Source organism: Chenopodium album, chromosome 14 (assembly GCF_948465745.1).
Source record: "Chenopodium album chromosome 14, dcCheAlbu1.1, whole genome shotgun sequence".
NCBI lineage: Eukaryota > Viridiplantae > Streptophyta > Magnoliopsida > Caryophyllales > Amaranthaceae > Chenopodium > Chenopodium album.
In genome coordinates, this window is record NC_137847.1 from 50,906,876 (window position 1) to 50,924,760 (window position 17,885).

Genomic DNA, 17,885 nt, shown 5'->3' on the forward strand with positions numbered 1-17,885 from the left:
TTTTCTAAAAACTACACCATAAAGTTGTAAAAAGTTTAACTAGCACTACCACTCTAACATCTGGCCAGAATCTCCGACATGTAGGTCCCACTTTTTACCTTTCTTTCCTAAAATCACCATCTGATTGACTAAATTACCCTTCCTAAAAGTAAAAAGTAAGACTTACATGTCAGAAGTTAAACTTTTTACAACTTTGTGATATTTTGTTGAAAAATAATAATAATAGATAGTTGTTTCCAAAACCCATGCTTTAATTGGTAGTTCTTAACAAAATCTCCCTAATAATTATTTCCTTTCTTCTCACATCTCTTACCTTCAATAAAATACTGATTTCACTATTTTATTGTTAGTTTTTTTGAAAGACATATACGAAGTAAATTATAGTGTGAAGAGTAATCTGATCATATATGTTAATGAATAATGATTAAAAAGAAAGATATGGAAAACGCTTTACTCTTGAAGCCCTATAATTATTGCATGTTCACGTTAAACACATTACACTTCTATAGTAGTCTTTATCAATCTAATAAGTGAAGGAATCGACAAGATTTAGGGTTTCATAATCTCATGCTACGAAGTTGAGAGTTGAGATTATGAAACCCTAAATCTTCAATCTTTGGCAGATTAGCAAAAAAAACTATTAAGCCTAATCGAATAACCTCCATCTTAAAGATAAGATCCATTTATTGAAAGCAATTAAAAAAAATTTGGGGCTTACCACCGGTGCAAGCCCCTACAAAGGTTCACAATTGAGACCAAAAGATCGAAAAGAGATGAAAGTGAGAGTGAAAAAGAGAAAAGTGAAAGAAAACCTTCAATAAAACAGAAAAAATCTAGTAATGGAGGCTAGAAAACCCTCGTGAGAGAGAAACCCTAGAAGGAACAAGAAAAACCCTCCCAAGGAGAAATCATAGAGGGAACTAGAATTTTTTTCTGACGTAATTGATTTTTTTTATGTAGTTTATCGGAGTTGAAATATTAATAATATATATAATAAGTTTGAATAGATTTTGGACAATTATACCCTATAAAAATATTTAATTATTTATTTTGCCCTCTTAAAGTTAATTGCCTCTTTTTTTTTTTTTAAAAAAAAAAAAAGAAATTTAGAAATAGTGTACAAACACTTATACATACCCCTAAAATTATTTCTTACATATTTTCCCTCAATAATGATGCCAACAATTAAAATTGTGACATTAAGTCAAACTTTAAGGCCGGGCTTCTCGAGCATAGCTACCTACACTGCGCGATTGTGCATGTTGGACGTCCTAATTTTATTGAAATGGAAGGATGTGACTATTTAAAAGTGAAAGAAAATCACTCAATTCATTGAGTTTTATGATTTTATATATCCTACAAAAAGGATTAGCCAACAATTTCTTGCATAACAATCATAATCAGTGACGAATCTAGCATTCTACACAAGTGGGTTTAAATTAAATCAAAATTAAATGAATTATATTATAATTAATAAATTACATGAAATACGTATATATTAACAACTTCTTTAAACTCGCACAATATTTGTTGGCAGCTATCCCCCATTCACTCTTGTGCTTGCTCAAAGAAATTTTATGCCTTCCTCGATTATTTCTTTCATCTTGTACATCTCAACGTGGGTACCAAATAGTTTTCTCGAATTCGCCATTGGAGGTGTGGAGTGGTGAGGAAAGAGAAAATGGTTTAATTTGTTGATTTTAGGAGAGAAATGCAAATTTTCTTGGAAAAGAAGGAATGAAGCGCCATAAGGAAAAAACCCTAACTCTATTTATTGAGATAGGAATATGTTATTTGATTATTAATGTCCAACATATGTACGTGTTCTTACACGTGATTGTGTTGTTTCGATTATGTGAAATAAAGTTCTGATATGTACAATAAATAAATAAAGTTCTAGAATCCTTGTAGCATCACACAAAATCGGTGGTATCAGACGTTCTTTTTTACATTTAAATTATTACAGGATTGGACATAATCCTGTAGGATCAGTCAAAATTAAGTAGGATTAATAAGGATTGTAGATCCTACTTTTTTTACTTATTAAAATGAGCCTAAAGCAATCAAACTTTTCTCTAAGCTAAGAAAACCTCCATCCAACTACTATAACTATAACTTTAGCATTTTTATGGCTTAAAAAATGTGTTTCTAGTTATGTAGCAACCTTTTTATTACTTCTTTTTATCAATTTTGTAAGATCTTATGATTCTACGTTTGATTTTACTAATTTGATCCTACTCCTCTTACCGATCCAAAGTAGGATCCCAATCCTAACAACCTTGATCCTATCTCTCTTTAACCGTGGCAGCTCCTGTCCTAAGTGGAAACGACTTGCATTTCCCCTTTTCACTCGTACACACCTTTCTTTCCTTATTCACGTCTCAATTGTCATATTCTCAAATTGTCAATTCTCGTCTCAATGGCTGGTATGGTCAGGTGCCGTATGTTAATTGTAGTGCTTATTGGCTAAAGATATTTGTAATCTTTAGTTGAATGGTTCTACTAATCAGGTTCAGGTGTATCCATCTCCACAACACACTTCTTTACTGAAGGAATTATGTCTTCGTCATGTGCAATTACTAGATATATAAATGGATCAAATTATGGAGATAATTAAGTTCGTACATTTGAGTCGTCGTTTTATCATAACTAGAGGTACTAACGATCTTTGGGCTAGTAAAATAGGCCAAAGCCCACTTGGACAGATCCCATAAGGTCACACAAAGGGCCTAAATCGAGCATGAAAGGACGAGACCCATGATGGGCCTCATCCCCTATGATGGCCGGCCATATAGAGAAGGTTGGAGGGTTTTGGGCTTCCTAACCTAGTCTAACTATAATATGATTATAAATATACTAGGTGCCTAGGGTTTACAAGATATAATTCAATTGATCAGTAAGATCAAAACCCGAGTTAGCAAACACGAGACCAAGCCTCTAAAACTCTCTTTCTCTCTCACGGCTCTCTCCTTCTCGGCGCCTCTCAAGGTGGTTCGTGGTGGTGGTGGTTCGTGGTGGTCGACTTTGTCCATTAAAGGTGGTGATCGCGGTTTTCCCTTTCACTCGACCAATCTAGTATTGGTAGACGGCTCGTTCGAAGCTCGTGGACTAAGTAGAGGAGCAACGCTTGGGCTCTATTCTCTCCCTGATTTTCCTGTCAAATAGCTACGTGGAATCCACGCCTCAAAGGTATAATTATATGTCTTGTGTGTTATGCATGCGATCTTGAGATTAGGTGCTTTATGAATATGATTCATGATTTTCCGCTTTGTAGTACCTATAAACTCCTACATTTACATCTAATTGTAGTCTTCCATATAAACAAGCAGCATCGACAACCTTGAAGGGAAAAACAAAAAGTTGGTGAATGAACATATTAATATCATATTTAGGTAGATGAATTTTCATTTTTCAAGATCCACCAATTCATCGAAATTGTATAATTACGTCCTTTTTTATATGATAAAACAAATAAACAATACATCGATTGACCACAATTTATGTTGTACAACCAATGAATGATATAAACGTATAACCAAGGCTATTTTATTTTTGGAAAATTTGGTATTATTAATCCTAACTTTGAGCCGTTTACTTTTATTAATCCCAACTATAGCTTATTTCTGAATAATCCCAACTTTTAAGGTCGTTTTCTTTTAACAGGTCTAAATGACCGGTGACCTGAAGAAAAGGTGAATTTTTTTAATTTTTTTTTAAATTGCCACATGTCACACGTTTAATAAAAAATAATAAAAAATAAAAAAAAAACTGAAACCATTCCCCTTCCCAGCCAGCATAGTCGCACCAGCCCCACCGCCGGCTGACGGCCTAGTCGCACCAGCCCCCACCACCAGCAAACGACCCAGCCGCCGGCGACCCCACCCAACACTTTCCCCTTCCTTCCCACCATAAATCTGGCATCAACACTTGAGCATTCATCCCCCTCAACCCACCACCAGCGATGCCTCTCATCAAAGCACCAACAAAACCCACAACTAGCCCATAACCCACCCCTCCGCTGCCCTCGCCTCTTCCCCAGCACCCACGCTCCTTCAATTCCTTACCCTTTCTGAAATTGGCGGTTCGAATTGATGAAATTGGATAGCGAATTGCTGATTGCATTTTGTTTTGGTGATTCGGGTTCGGGGTTGATAGGTGGAATTTGTGGAGGTTTGAGCTCGGTGGAATTGATGTTGTTGTTGTTGCGGTTTCCTAGAGTTTGTTGCTGTTATTTTCGTGAGAGGAAAGGTGGTTGTTGCGGTGGTCTGATGCATTCTTGTTGTAAATTGATATGTTTGCAACTTTTGAGGGTGGGGTAGGGTTTTCGGCGTTTTCTGAGGGAGGGGGAAGGGCGGGAAGGGGGTGGGGCGTTTTCCGAAAGAAGGAAGGGAGGTGGGAGTATTTTCCGGTGGAAGAAGGGAGAATTGGTGGTGGTTTTATTTTATTATTAGTTTTTCATTTATTTCTAAAAAAAAAAAAAAAAACAATTGAAGGTTGACATGTAGCAAGTGACCTGCTGTTACAGGTTTGGTAACCTGTAGAGTCTGATAAAAGTAAATAACCCCTAAAGTTGGAATTATTTAGGAAAAAGTCATAGTTGAGATTAATAAAAGTAAATGGTCAAAGTTGAGATTAATAATAACAAATTTTCCTTTATTTTTTTGATTTTTTATTTGTATTTAATTACCAATAATTCAGCTCCGTATTAGTTTATATGATTTTTCAAAATAAATAAATAAATAAAAATAAAATAAAATAAAATAAAATTATATGAGTAAGATTAGTTTACACGAGCAAGATATAGTGACTATTTGTACCATAGACATGCTCTCAAAGTTAAGAAATACCAAGGTAAGGTTATTTTTTATGTAAAGTGTTTTTTTTTTTTTTTTTTTTTTTTTTTTTTAATTTCAGTTCTATCTACTGATATTTTTTTATGCCATTATATTGTCCTGATTGCTTCAATGTCATTAGGTGTGGAAAGTATGGAACCAGGGACAAATCATATTGCTGGTTGACTTAGCGATAATTAGTGACCCGTGCTTTGACGAAGAAATCTTAAGGTGCATACATGTAGCCCTTTTGTGTGTACAAGAATTCCCAAAAGACAGGCCAGATATTACTACAGTTATTATCTCCATGATTCAAAGTGAAATACCAAACCTACCAAGTCCAAAGCAGCCTGGCTTCACTCTCAGCCAATTCCATACAAATCAAGGGTCCTCTCAACTATGGAAGGGAAATGCCTCTAATAATGTTTCTATCATGACTGTAGTGCTCGATAATCCACATATGCCAACGTAAACACCAATTTTGCTGGAGCGTATGTTAACAGGTACAGTGTGTTGTCATGATAGGTTAAGGGTTAGACTCTTAAGCATACACATTACACATCTTGACATGTATCTTGGCTGATGATGATTCCATCATCAATCATGGACTTACAAAGAGTTTCTCTTTCGATCAGATTGTAAGGGCAAGCCAGCAAGCCAGGAAATACATCAAACCCTCCCCTACCACAAACTAAATTAAAGCCCATGAGATATGTTAGGTTTGTGGCATCACCATCAAATAGAATGTGTCCTTGTCAAAAAAAAAAAAAAAAAAAAAAAAAAAAAAAAAAAAAAAAAAAAAAAAAACAAAAACAAATAGAATGTGTCGTGTGTATTTGACACTACCTCCCTTCTTTATTGACATGTTTTAAGGGCAAGTCTTGTTTATAAGCTATCCCTCAGGTTCTTATAAACTCAAACTATCCTTGTCAATTTATCCTCAAAATATCCCATTTGGTAGCTTTTCCATCTCATACATTTTTAAGGTATTTTGTCTTTTTTCTATATTAGCAACGTTAAATTCATCATTAAGTACGTCACTAAACAACTCCCATCACGGATACCCCAAGTCCCTAATCCAAGCTTATTGGGGCTGCCCTTTGTGAGGGGAAGGGGGAGGCCGAGGAATCACCACCCCTAAGGGCATGCTTGGATAGGGGGTTATATGTTAAGGGGGTAATAAAAGTCAATCTTGAAAAAACATAAGTAATTAGAGGTGTTGTTTTAGGAGACAAGGTGTTTACAAATGAAATAAGATAGTTGTGCCATAAGAAAAAGAGAGAGATGGAAGAATTATTATCCTCATAATAAGGGTAATAGTTACCAACCCTCCCCTGAGTGTAACCATTACCCTCAAAATGAGGGTATTAGTTTCTCTTTCTTTATCTCATACCACACTATTACTAAGCTACATAATTTAACTTACAATCACACCATAACTATCTCCTCCTTCCCTATATTCACTTTCATTTTAATTGCTTAGTTTGATTTTTATTACCCTACTAATGCATCTCCCTCAATCCAAGCATGCCCTAAAGGTTGTCGGTACATAGTAAGCATTCATCCCCTTAACTTATCTTGATAATACAAATTGGAAGATTATTATATAACAAGATAAATAATAAGCCTTTGTTAACCCTTGCTAATTAAATTTCCGCACATTCTACAGTGGCTACGTGTCTCCGGAATATGCAATGGATGGTCGATTTTCAATTCAGAAAAATCGGATGTGTTTAGTCTTGAAGTGCTATTGTTGGAGATTGTAAGTGGGCGAAGTAATGGCAGCATTCGTGATGATTCCATGAGCCTCATTAGCTATGTAAGTTGCCCCTAAATCATACATATATATACTTTTGCTAACAAATCTCTAAAGTTTCTACATATCTAATAATGTTGTAAGTACATAATTTATATTCTTGTTGTAATGCTTTTAGGCATGGAAACTTGTTTTGGAATGAGGATGATGAGATGCATTCACTAATTGATCCTACAATTTCGAGTCCGTGCTACGAAGTTGAGATTGTTGAGTCGATACACGTAGGCCGGGCTATTGTGCGTGCAGGAATCTCCTAAAAACAGACTCTGATTACATACAATTTCTCAAATATTTGTGGCGGTGTCAAAGTTATTACTTGAAAGAAAGATACACGGAATACGTCCGTCTCCTCTCAAAACTATAACCTAATCTTATAATTAGTGTTATGAAAATACTTCCTATGACTCCATTTTTTTTATGTGTTAAACTTGTTAAATGTAACTTTTTTTTTTAATAATTTTTATTACACTTTCATTTTGGTCAAACTATTACATTTAAAATATATCTCAGTCTTCTCTAATGATCTCCATTCTCCACTCAAACTCAAATATTACCTCCATTATATATTATTATGCGCAACTTATGTAAACGGAAGAAGTACATTTTATTATTATAATATATAATACTAAGAATTATTTCCTTTCTTCTCACATCTCTTACCTTCAATAAAATACTAACTTCATTATTTTATTGTTAGTTTTTTAAAAGACATATATACAAAGTAAATAATAGTGTGAAGAGTAATCTGATCATATTTGTTTTTGATTAAAAAGAAAGATATGGAGAACACTTTACTCTTGAAGCCCTATAATTATTGCATTTTCTCGTTAAACACTCTACACTTCTGTAGTAGTCTTCATCAATCTAATAAGTGAAGGAATCGACAAGATTTTATCCAAAATCCAATTATTAATTGCACACTCATTTTATACACCCTGTAGTTATCCTGTTCAATCCAATAACGCTAAAGACAATTGAGCAACTTTAGGTACACGTACACCTACAATCATCAATCAATAATCAAGAATAATGATACACATACATACTAATTTTTCTATTAAAAATTTGACTAACTTTATATTTACATACTCAAAATAAATTAAATTTGACCATAATTTATAATTTATACAAAATAAATAACTTTGCATATATATGAGATCTTATCAAATTTGCCTCAATATAACTACTAACTTTCTATAATTTTCATTTCTTATACATTGTCGAAAGTACTAATGGTAAAAAAAAAAAAAAAAATAAATAAATAAATAAACGTATTGAAAACCGCACTAATGCAAAGTGAGTGAAATTTTTAAAAACAAAGAGAGTATACTATTCAGTATTAGTAAAAATCATGAACAATAACATTTCAATTTAGGAAAATTTCCAAAGAAGGTCCTTTTAAGTGGCCGACTTTTGAGAAAGGCATCTTTATAAAAAAAAAGGTGGCACAAAAGGTCCTTATATTCCATTTGGGTTATGGGGAGGGTATGTTGACCAAACTCCGGCGTTGACTAGAATTTTCCAGCCAAATAATTATGCACATGTCAACTTTAGTTACTTTTTTTTTTTCCTTTTTCCTATTTTTCCCTCGATTTCCCCCTTACGAAACCCTAATTTCAGACCCAAAGTAATCACAAAGTAATTTCAAGGATAAGAATTCAAGATTTGTGATTACTTTGGGTCTGAAATTAGGGTTTCATAAGGGGGGAAAAGGGGGAAATCGAGGGAAAAAGAGGGGAAAGAGGGAAAAGGAAAAAAAGAAGGTAACTTTTGGCCGGAAAAATTCTAGTCAACGCCAGAATTTGGTCAACGGACCCTCAGCTCCCCACAACCCAAATGGGTATAAGGACCTTTTGTGCCACCTTTTTATAAAAGGGCCTTTCTCACAAGGTCGACCACTTAAAAGGACTGTAGACACCTATTTGTGTCTCCCCAAAACCAAACCCAATGATGAGTACCTTTCTCGTCGAATCATAATCGAATGAAATGAAAGTGTGGAAAGTCTAGTGTTGCGGTTAGTTTTTTGTTTCTCTTCTTTCTCTCTGTTTTCGAAAACCTATTTTATGAAAACAGCCAATCCAGTTTAGTTTGGTCCATGGCAAGGGTCCAATAATAATGTAGTTGGATTGAACTCGAAAAGAGCTTTCCAATGATATATTATAAGCCCAATTCCGGTGAATAATGAGGATGTTATGGCCAAAATACTAAATTGGGCCCAATTTGACTTTTATATGCGGCCCAATGATCTAGAGGAGGACCTATTATGATTTATGATTCCTAATGCAATTAGGATTGATTGTATTCTTCTAGAATTTCCTAGAAGGTTCTTTTGAATCCTAATGTGATTAGCATTGATAATTGAGTTTTTTGAGTTTTATTTAGAATAAAAGAAGTGTTTTAAATAAAAACACAGTTTTACCCCTCGTACACTTAATTTTATCAAAATATGAAAACGTGTGGAAAAACTGTCTGCAGTGTCGCACCACAGGCTGTCGCCTGGTGACAGGCTTTGTCGCGCGGCGACAGGGGCTATTGCGGCGACAACGTCGTGTTTTATTCTTTTTCGAACCCTGATTCCTTTTTTATCATATTCCGGACTGTTTTATAAATAGCTCCTTAAACCTCCGTTTTTAATCAATTAATTTTCATCATCTACAATCAACAATCATCATCTCTCTCTTTCTCTCTCTAAAGCTAGAAGCTTTCCTTCTCTCTCTATTCTTTTTCTAAATCTTCCCTCAAACACAATTCCTCATACATTAGCACTAGACACACCTAGCCAAGTTCGAATTTGCCTTCGCCCTTGACATGAAAGGTTATAATTTCTGAGGGTTTGGTCCCTAATCTCTATTTTAATTATTTAATTTGATTGTTTTGATTTTATTATTTTCCTTGAAGTTACTAACGCGTGTATTTTGTTATTAGAAAGAGGTACGAGGCATCAAAGTATGTAGTCTTATTGCTCTATTCTTGTAGAAAGCATGTTTGTTATTTATTAATTCCTAGCATCATGCTTAGGATGTTTTATTGCTTCCTAGTATCATGTTTAGGGTGCTTCCTATGCTTTCTAATATCATGTTAGTATCATGCTAGGGCTAAAGATTTGATCTTTAATGTTTAGTGACATGCTAGGGTTTGTTATTAATCTTGTTAGTATCATGCCTAGGATCTTGCTAATATTATTATGCTTTGAGATTGAGAATATTATTATGATGATGATTATTATTATTATGTTGCTTGATGCTTATTTATTGTTATTGCTTGATCACGCCTTTTATGCATGTTAAAGGAAATTTGTACTTGTAATCACGCTTAATAAGATAATTAATAATCTTGTTTAGGCTAATATGATTATAATTCAAGTGATCGCCAATGATAGTTTAATCTGTGCATTAAATTCAACCAACATAGATAAACAGGTTTAGGGTTGTAGGGAATATTTCAAGCCATTAACCCCAAGCTTGAACCCCACTGTGATCATACACTTAAGTATGGTGGCGTCCAAAGAGAAGGAAGCTAGAGCAAAAGAGTCGCCAACAAGTTTTAGGAACTCGTAAACCGTTCACAAGGTGAAGATTACACCCCTTAACGATCCATGAGACCGTCAACTCCAAAAGGTCTTGAACCAAATAGGGTTCGGGGATGAAGGTACAAATTCAACCTAAAAGAGATTGAACCTGCCCTAATAATAGGCATCTACTTCATTCTTCTCGTATTCGTGTGCGCTTTCTGACTAACATGCAAACAATAAATTAACCCTAAACCTGTTTACTATGTTGGTTGAATTTAATGCACAAGCAAAACTATTATTGGTGATCACTTGAATTATAATCATATTATCCCTAAACAAGATTATTAATTATCTTATTAAGCGTGATTACAAGTACAAATTCCCTTTAAACCTGCAAGAGAGGGCGTGATCAAGCAATAACAATAAATAAGCATCAAGCAACATGAATAAAAATAATAATCATAACAATCACCATAATCATAATCATAATAATAATAATATTCTCAATCTCAAAGCATAATAATATTAGCAAGATCCTAGGCATGATACTAACAAGATTAATAATAAACCCTAGCATGTCACTAAACAATAAAGATCAAAGCTTTAGCTCTAACATGATACTAACATGATATTGATATGATATTAGAAAAGAGAATAGGAAGCATCCTAGAAATCATAATTGATATAAGCAAATCACCCTAAATATCATACTAAGGAAAGCATCCTAACATGATACTAGGAACCAAAATAACAATCTAAGTATGATTTCTATATCATAATATCAATTAAACAATTAAAGTACTTACTTGGATGCCTCGTATCTCTTTCTAATAACAAAATACACGCGTTATTAACTTCAAGGAAAATATAAAATCAAACAATCAAATCAAATAATTGAAATAGAGATTAGGGACCAAACCCTCAGAAATTATAACCTTTCACGTCTAGGGCGGAGGCAACTTCGAACTTGGCTAGATGTGTCTAGATCTCGTGAATGCGGAATTTTGTTTGTGAAAAGCTAGAGAGAGTTTAGAGAGAGATGATTGATTGAAGATGATTGATAATTGAGAATTGATGATTGTTGATGATTGATGATTGTAGATGATTAAAAACGGAGGTTTAGGACCCTATTTATAAGAAAACAGTCCGAAAATAGGTAGAATTTGATAAGGAATAAAATTCCACTATGTCGCTGCAAAACCGACCTTGTCGCCAGGCGACAGCCTGGATTTCTACGCGCTTTCAACACGGAGTCCACATATGAATCAAAATCGATTTGTAAAGTCCGTATGAAAACTGAAATCGTATTTTTCATAAAATAATATTTTATTCCAAGTAAAACTTATCAAAATATAATTATTAATTCTAATCTTATTAGGGTTAAAAAGAACCTTCTAGAGAATTATAGAAGACTATAATTAATTCTAATAACTTTAGGAATAATAATTATCATTGGGCCCTCCCCTAGATCATTGGGCCACATGTAAAGATTAAACCGAGCCTAGTTTAGTATTTTGGCCATAATTTCCTCATTATTCATCGGAATTGGGCTTATAATATATCGTTGGAAAACTCTTTTCAAGCCCCATCCAACTAAACTATCATTGGACCCTTGTCGTGGACCAAACTAAACTGGATTGGCTATTTTCATAAAATAGAATTGTTTTCGAAAACAGAAAGAAAGAATAAAAACCAACCGCAACACTAGATCTTTCACACTTTCACCTCATTCGATAATCATTCGACGCAAAAGGTATTCATCACTGGGTTTGGTTTTGGGAGACACATTTGGGTGTCTACAAGGGTTAATCTGTTGATTGCATGTTAGTCAGAAAGCGCACATGAATACGAGCAGAATAAAGTAGAGGCCTATTATTAGGGCAGGTCCTTTCTCTTTTAAATTGGATTTGTACCTTCATCCCCAAACTTCCAGTCATGGTTCCAGACCTATTGGAGTTGACGATCTCATGGATCGTTAAGGGGTGTAACCTTCACCCTGTGAACGGTTTACAAATTCCTAAAACTTGTTGGCGACTCTTTTGCTCTAGCTTCCTTCCTTTTGGACGCCACCATACTTAAGTGTATGATCACAGTGGGGTTCAAGTTTGGGGTAATGCTTGAAATATTCCCTACAAGGACCTTTCTTGCAAATTTTCCTTGAATTTAATACAATCTTCGTTTCTAAAAATAAAATTACCCTCGCTCACAAACTATGTTTTAAAGCTAGATAATAGAACAATTGTACTACTCCGTACAAAAATCAATTTATAACTTCAAACATAAGAAGAAAAAAAAAACAAAAGCATAATCACACAATAATATTAAAATAGCACTTCATTCCTTTTTTGGAACACGTACAACATTGTTGTATTTAGAATCAAGCATCAATACAACTCCATTCGAAAAGTAAAGAAAATATAAAAGGAACTGGGAAATAGACTGCCAAGTTCCAACACACGACATAATAGAAAACATACAACACACAATGATGCATGTATAAACTACTACTACTCCATGGAATAATGATAGTAGTAGTAGTAATATTCATACTTAATACATACATACACTGATACACACATACGTAACACACTCCAAGATAGCGTAGAACGGATCGGAGTTATGTTTTAACTGCATGTACCGGTGAACCAGCCATCACAGGAGAAGCCGGGGCAACACGGGTCACCCAAACCACAAGAATCTCCCCTTCTTGGGCACCAAACGCATCTTTCTAAGTGAGCGTCACACTTGGAGCCATCGCAACAGCTTTTGCTTGCATCCCAGGGGTTGCAATGTTCGTTTTGCGGCCAACAACTCAGATTATTATCATCACTAACTACCCTGCTGCCTCTAGCTCTAGCCCCTTCAAGCAGGATGTTTGAAATCCTAGCGAGAAGTTGCTTCTCCTCTGGCTGCTCGGAATATTCGTTCCGAGCAGCCACACAAGTAGTTACCACTATGGCAATTGTAAGCATGAGAAGCACCTTATTCATTTCCCCCATTGATAAAATATAATTAAAAGTTTTGCTTAAATTATTTTGTATGTTTTAAATGTAATTTGTGTGTTTTAAAGAGTAGAGGAGAGTCCTCTTTTTATAGCCCACACCCAGCCATGCATGCATGATTTGATTAAATAGCTAGAAAACGTAAAAGTCAATTATGCATACTAATTTACAGTGATTGCCAATAATTGTAATTTTTTTATTTTTTATTTTTTGAAAAAAATAATTGTAATATTATGTTTGCAATAGCTGTTTGAAGCCATTCAATAATGTGTAAAATTTAATGATCTTCTAACAACTCATACATCCCTTGTATTATTGGCTACAATTAATATGCAATATCATGCATAGCAGTTTAGCGTTATTTACTCATTATCGGTTATGTATCATTTAATGTGTTTGTTGTTGATCAAGAGTTTATTGTTTCTTTGGTGTAGAGTGATATATAAATGAAAATTGATGTAATGAACTTATGAACTTTGAGTACAAGTATCACTTCTAAGATTTTAACCAATGGAGTTAGTTGAATTGTCGACTAGTTAATTCTGTAATATAAAGTACGTTTCATACTCTTTTCCTTAAAATTCTTCTAATAACATAAAGATAATTATTGGAGTATTTAACTTTTTTCTTGACTTACTCATAATCTAGTGTGTGATCCGGGCATTTTCCGTGTTACTTTTTTTTTCATTAAAGAGCTTGAAGGATTAACTTATTAAATTTTTAATCATCCATAAATTATAATAATATAATGACAACATTAAAAATTTTGGATTATTTTTACTTTAGTATTACATTTTAATATACAATTATATATTTACGAATATAGATAGCATGATTTTCTTTTCGAAAAAAAGATAGCACATGATTTATTTGTAGCTAAAATCACGTCGTAGTGTAAAAAGTCAAAACAATGTGAGTTTTCTGGGATGGAGGGAGTATGACGCTTTTTATCTATCTGCGTAGATTACTACAGAGTACAAGAATTCGCATGTTAGAAGATAAAGTTAACATATAAAAAAAATTCGTATGTTTTTTTAGCCAAGCTAAGCTTTTATTATGGATCAGGATCAAGATCGGCTAGGATCGTATGATCATACTATTTTACTTATTAAAATGATTCCAAAATCAACTAATTAACCTTTTCCTTAAGCCTAAAAAATGACAACATAACTCAATAAACGCTATAATATATATCTTCCTCTCTAATCTATCTCATCACTCTTGAGTCCTGACTTTGTAACATCAATCCTATGTGGGAAAAACTTTGTATTTTAGTAATCTAATTGTTTGAAATGATGTGTATATATTAAGGACGTTATACCCATTTTGTACTAATTTTTTTTTCAATTTTATTGAATCGTACGATCCTACGATTTGATTTTACCCTTTCCTCGATCCAAAGTAGGATCCCAATCTTGACAATCAAGAAACCTTGATCCAGAAGCTACTCTTTCTTTTTTTTTTATTTTTTTTATTTTTTTTACTTAGTAATATAAATTGTCTTCAACTCTTCATCACTGCTACGATTGATATGGACAACTACTGTTTAACGTGCAATCAATAGATTTGTATTTGGATAATTTATACTTATTTTGTTTAGCATTATTACTTTTTAATATATTGGATTGATAATGACTACTACAGGATGTTTAAGGTGAGCGCGCAATAATTGGGCTTTAAGAGTAAAATATATGCCGTATCTTATTAATTTTCATTACTACTATAACAGTAGTATATACTGTATTGTATAAAATCTCAAGTTCCCAACCACCGTACCATATAATAAATTCCTAACCACTAAAATAAACTTCCTCTATTTTCCTATGGAGTATATATTCAATTAACAAAGCTATGAAAAATAAGGAAATTAAAATGAAAATGAGAAATATGCATGTAGATAATTTTGCATAAAAAGAGGAGATAGATAGAGATTTAAAAAATACAATAGGGCCTTCTAAAGTTCGGATTTAAATGATAAAAAATAAATAAAAGATTATTATAAAAGAAATAAAGTAAAAGCAGGTAAAATTTAAAAACATGAAAGAAAACGAAAGTGAGTACTCCTATTTCCTTTTTTTAGAAACTTTAAAAGACCCGGCTACGTACCAATAAAGAAATTAAGGATTTCTTTCAAACGTAATCCTAACTTCAGTGAGCAGACAATTTGCAACTCTAGCTCCTTCCTTAGGTTCTCCTTCTTCACTTCTCTTTGCCATCAAGCCTCTTCAAGGTTACTATTTTCTCCCCACCAGTGATCCCCTCCTATCATATTTTAATAATTTTCATATTTACTCACCTCTCTACTTATATTAATTTTTGTTTTTTTCCTTTCTGATTTTCTTTAATTTTCAACCAACTTCACTTCAATCATAAATTGTTAATTGTATCAAGAGAAAGAGAGAAAAACTAGAGAGAGAAAATGGAAGAAGATTTTTTTGTGTTTTTATTCTGAATAATCATAAATACAGAAGAGATCAAGTATTTATAATAACCACCTAACTACCTGTCAGCTTAACTAAATGGTGTTGACTCAGCAAGTAATAAAACAAATTATGTTACAATATACAATTCTGTTACATGTATATTAGTCCTGCTGGCGTGGACTAGTATAACCAACACCTCCCGCAAGCTAGGAAGGAGTTTAACCATTCCGAGCTTGAAAAGAAGCTGATTGAAGTGTGCAGAAGGTAAAATCTTAGTGAAGATGTCAGCCAGCTGTTCTGTAGTAGGCAAGTATGAGATTTAAAGAAGCCCTTCAAGCATTTTGTCACGAGTGAAGTGACAATCAATCTTGACGTGCTTTGTACGCTCATGGAATACAGGATTTCTAGCAATATGTAAAGCACTTTGATTATCACAATGTAGGGTAACAGGTTTCAAATCAACCACCCTTAATTCCTCCAATAATCTGACAATCCAAGCTACCTCAGAGAGAAGCTGATGCCATAGCACGCTATTCTGCTTCTGAACTGGACTTTGATACTGTTCCTTGCTTCTTACTTTTCCAGCTTATAGGAGACCTTCCAAGAAGCAAAATATAACCAGTAACTGATCTTCTTGAATCAGAACAAGAACCCCAGTCACTATCAGAGAAAACCTTGTAATGTAATATGATTAGTGGCTTGCAGCAAAATGCCCTGACCTGAAGTTCCTGTTATATATCTCAAAGTCTGGAGCAAGGCCTGATAATGAGGATCTCTTGGATTTTGCATGTATTGACTCAAAACTTGTATTGTGTAAGAAATATCAAGTCTTGTCCCACCAGACACCTGTAAAGTTCTGCATCTCTAAACAAGGCTTCATCAGTAGCATTCAGCTTCAAATTAAGTGGTAGTGGTGTCAGTGATACCAGCAACCAATAGAAGCTCCTTTGTGAACTTCTGCTGATAAAGAGTTACACCATAAGGAGTATAACTAACCTCAAAACCCAGAAAATAGCTTAACTTTCCAAGGTCCTTGATGCCAAACAAAGAATTCAAATGTTGCTTCAAAGAAAGAATGTTGGCACTGTCAGTCTGTGATGATCATATCATCCACATACACAGTAGTGATAGTAATATGACCATGCCCCTTTTTGATGAAAAGAGAATAATCATTTTTACTCTGTTTGAATCCTTGAGACAGAAGCTTAGTGTGAAGTTTTTCATACCACTGTCTTGATGCTTGTTTCAAGCCATAAAGAGACTTTGTAAGCTTGTAAACCAATTTATCAGGATTGTATAACCCTTCGGGTGCCCTCATATAAACCTCCTCATGTAAATCTCCATGTAAAAAAGCATTATTAATGTCTAAATGTGAGATTTCCCACCCCTTACATTATGCTAATGCAAGTATACTCCTTATTGTCTCCATTTTAACTACAAGAGAAAATGTCTCTGTGTAGTTTATCCCATATTTCTGAGAATAGCCTTTAGCCACTAGCCTAGCTTTATATCTCCCTACTGATCCATCAGCATTTCTCTTTATTTTGAACACCCATTTACTCCCAATAGGCTTCTTTCCAGGTGGCAGTTTGACCAAACTCCAAGTACTGTTACCTTGCAAGGCCTGTAATTCCTTTTCCATTGCAGCCACCCAGTGAGGATTCTGAGCAGCTTCTTTGAAGAAGATGGTTCCTGTTCTTCTGAATCTTTTGTAATAAAAGCTTTATGTCTAACAAGAAGATCACCATAACACACCAAATTACACCAGTGTCTGCTTGTATGAGCTATTCTTATGGTAGATGATTTTGTGTTAGGAAGGGTAAGGTAAAAATTTGAAAAACGTTTAAGTATTCTAACAGGTTTATCAGAAACTCTTGGTGCAGAAGGTGCAACAGGAGTAGTGACCGGTGGAACTTGAATAGAGGAAGGAGAAGGAGGAGAAGAAGAAATGGATATAGGAGGTGGAAGAACATGTTGATAAAGAGGAAAAGAGAGAGGTGAAGTGTAAGGATGGGAATGAGAAGTAGCTTTATTTTCTAGAGTGAAAATATCAGGAAAATCATGGAAAGTAGTGTCTGAAAAAGAGGTGGAGGCTGGAACAAAAACATGGAAAGAAGGAGAAGAGTAAGAATCGAGGTCAGTAGGTAAAGGATGATGAAATGGGAAGACCTTCTCATGAAAAACATCTCTAGACACTGAAATTTTTCTGGTTTTCAAGTTTAACACCTTGAAGCCCTTTTGACTTGGATTGTAACCAATGAAAATGGAAGGTTCTGCCCTAGGATTAAACTTGTGTCTACC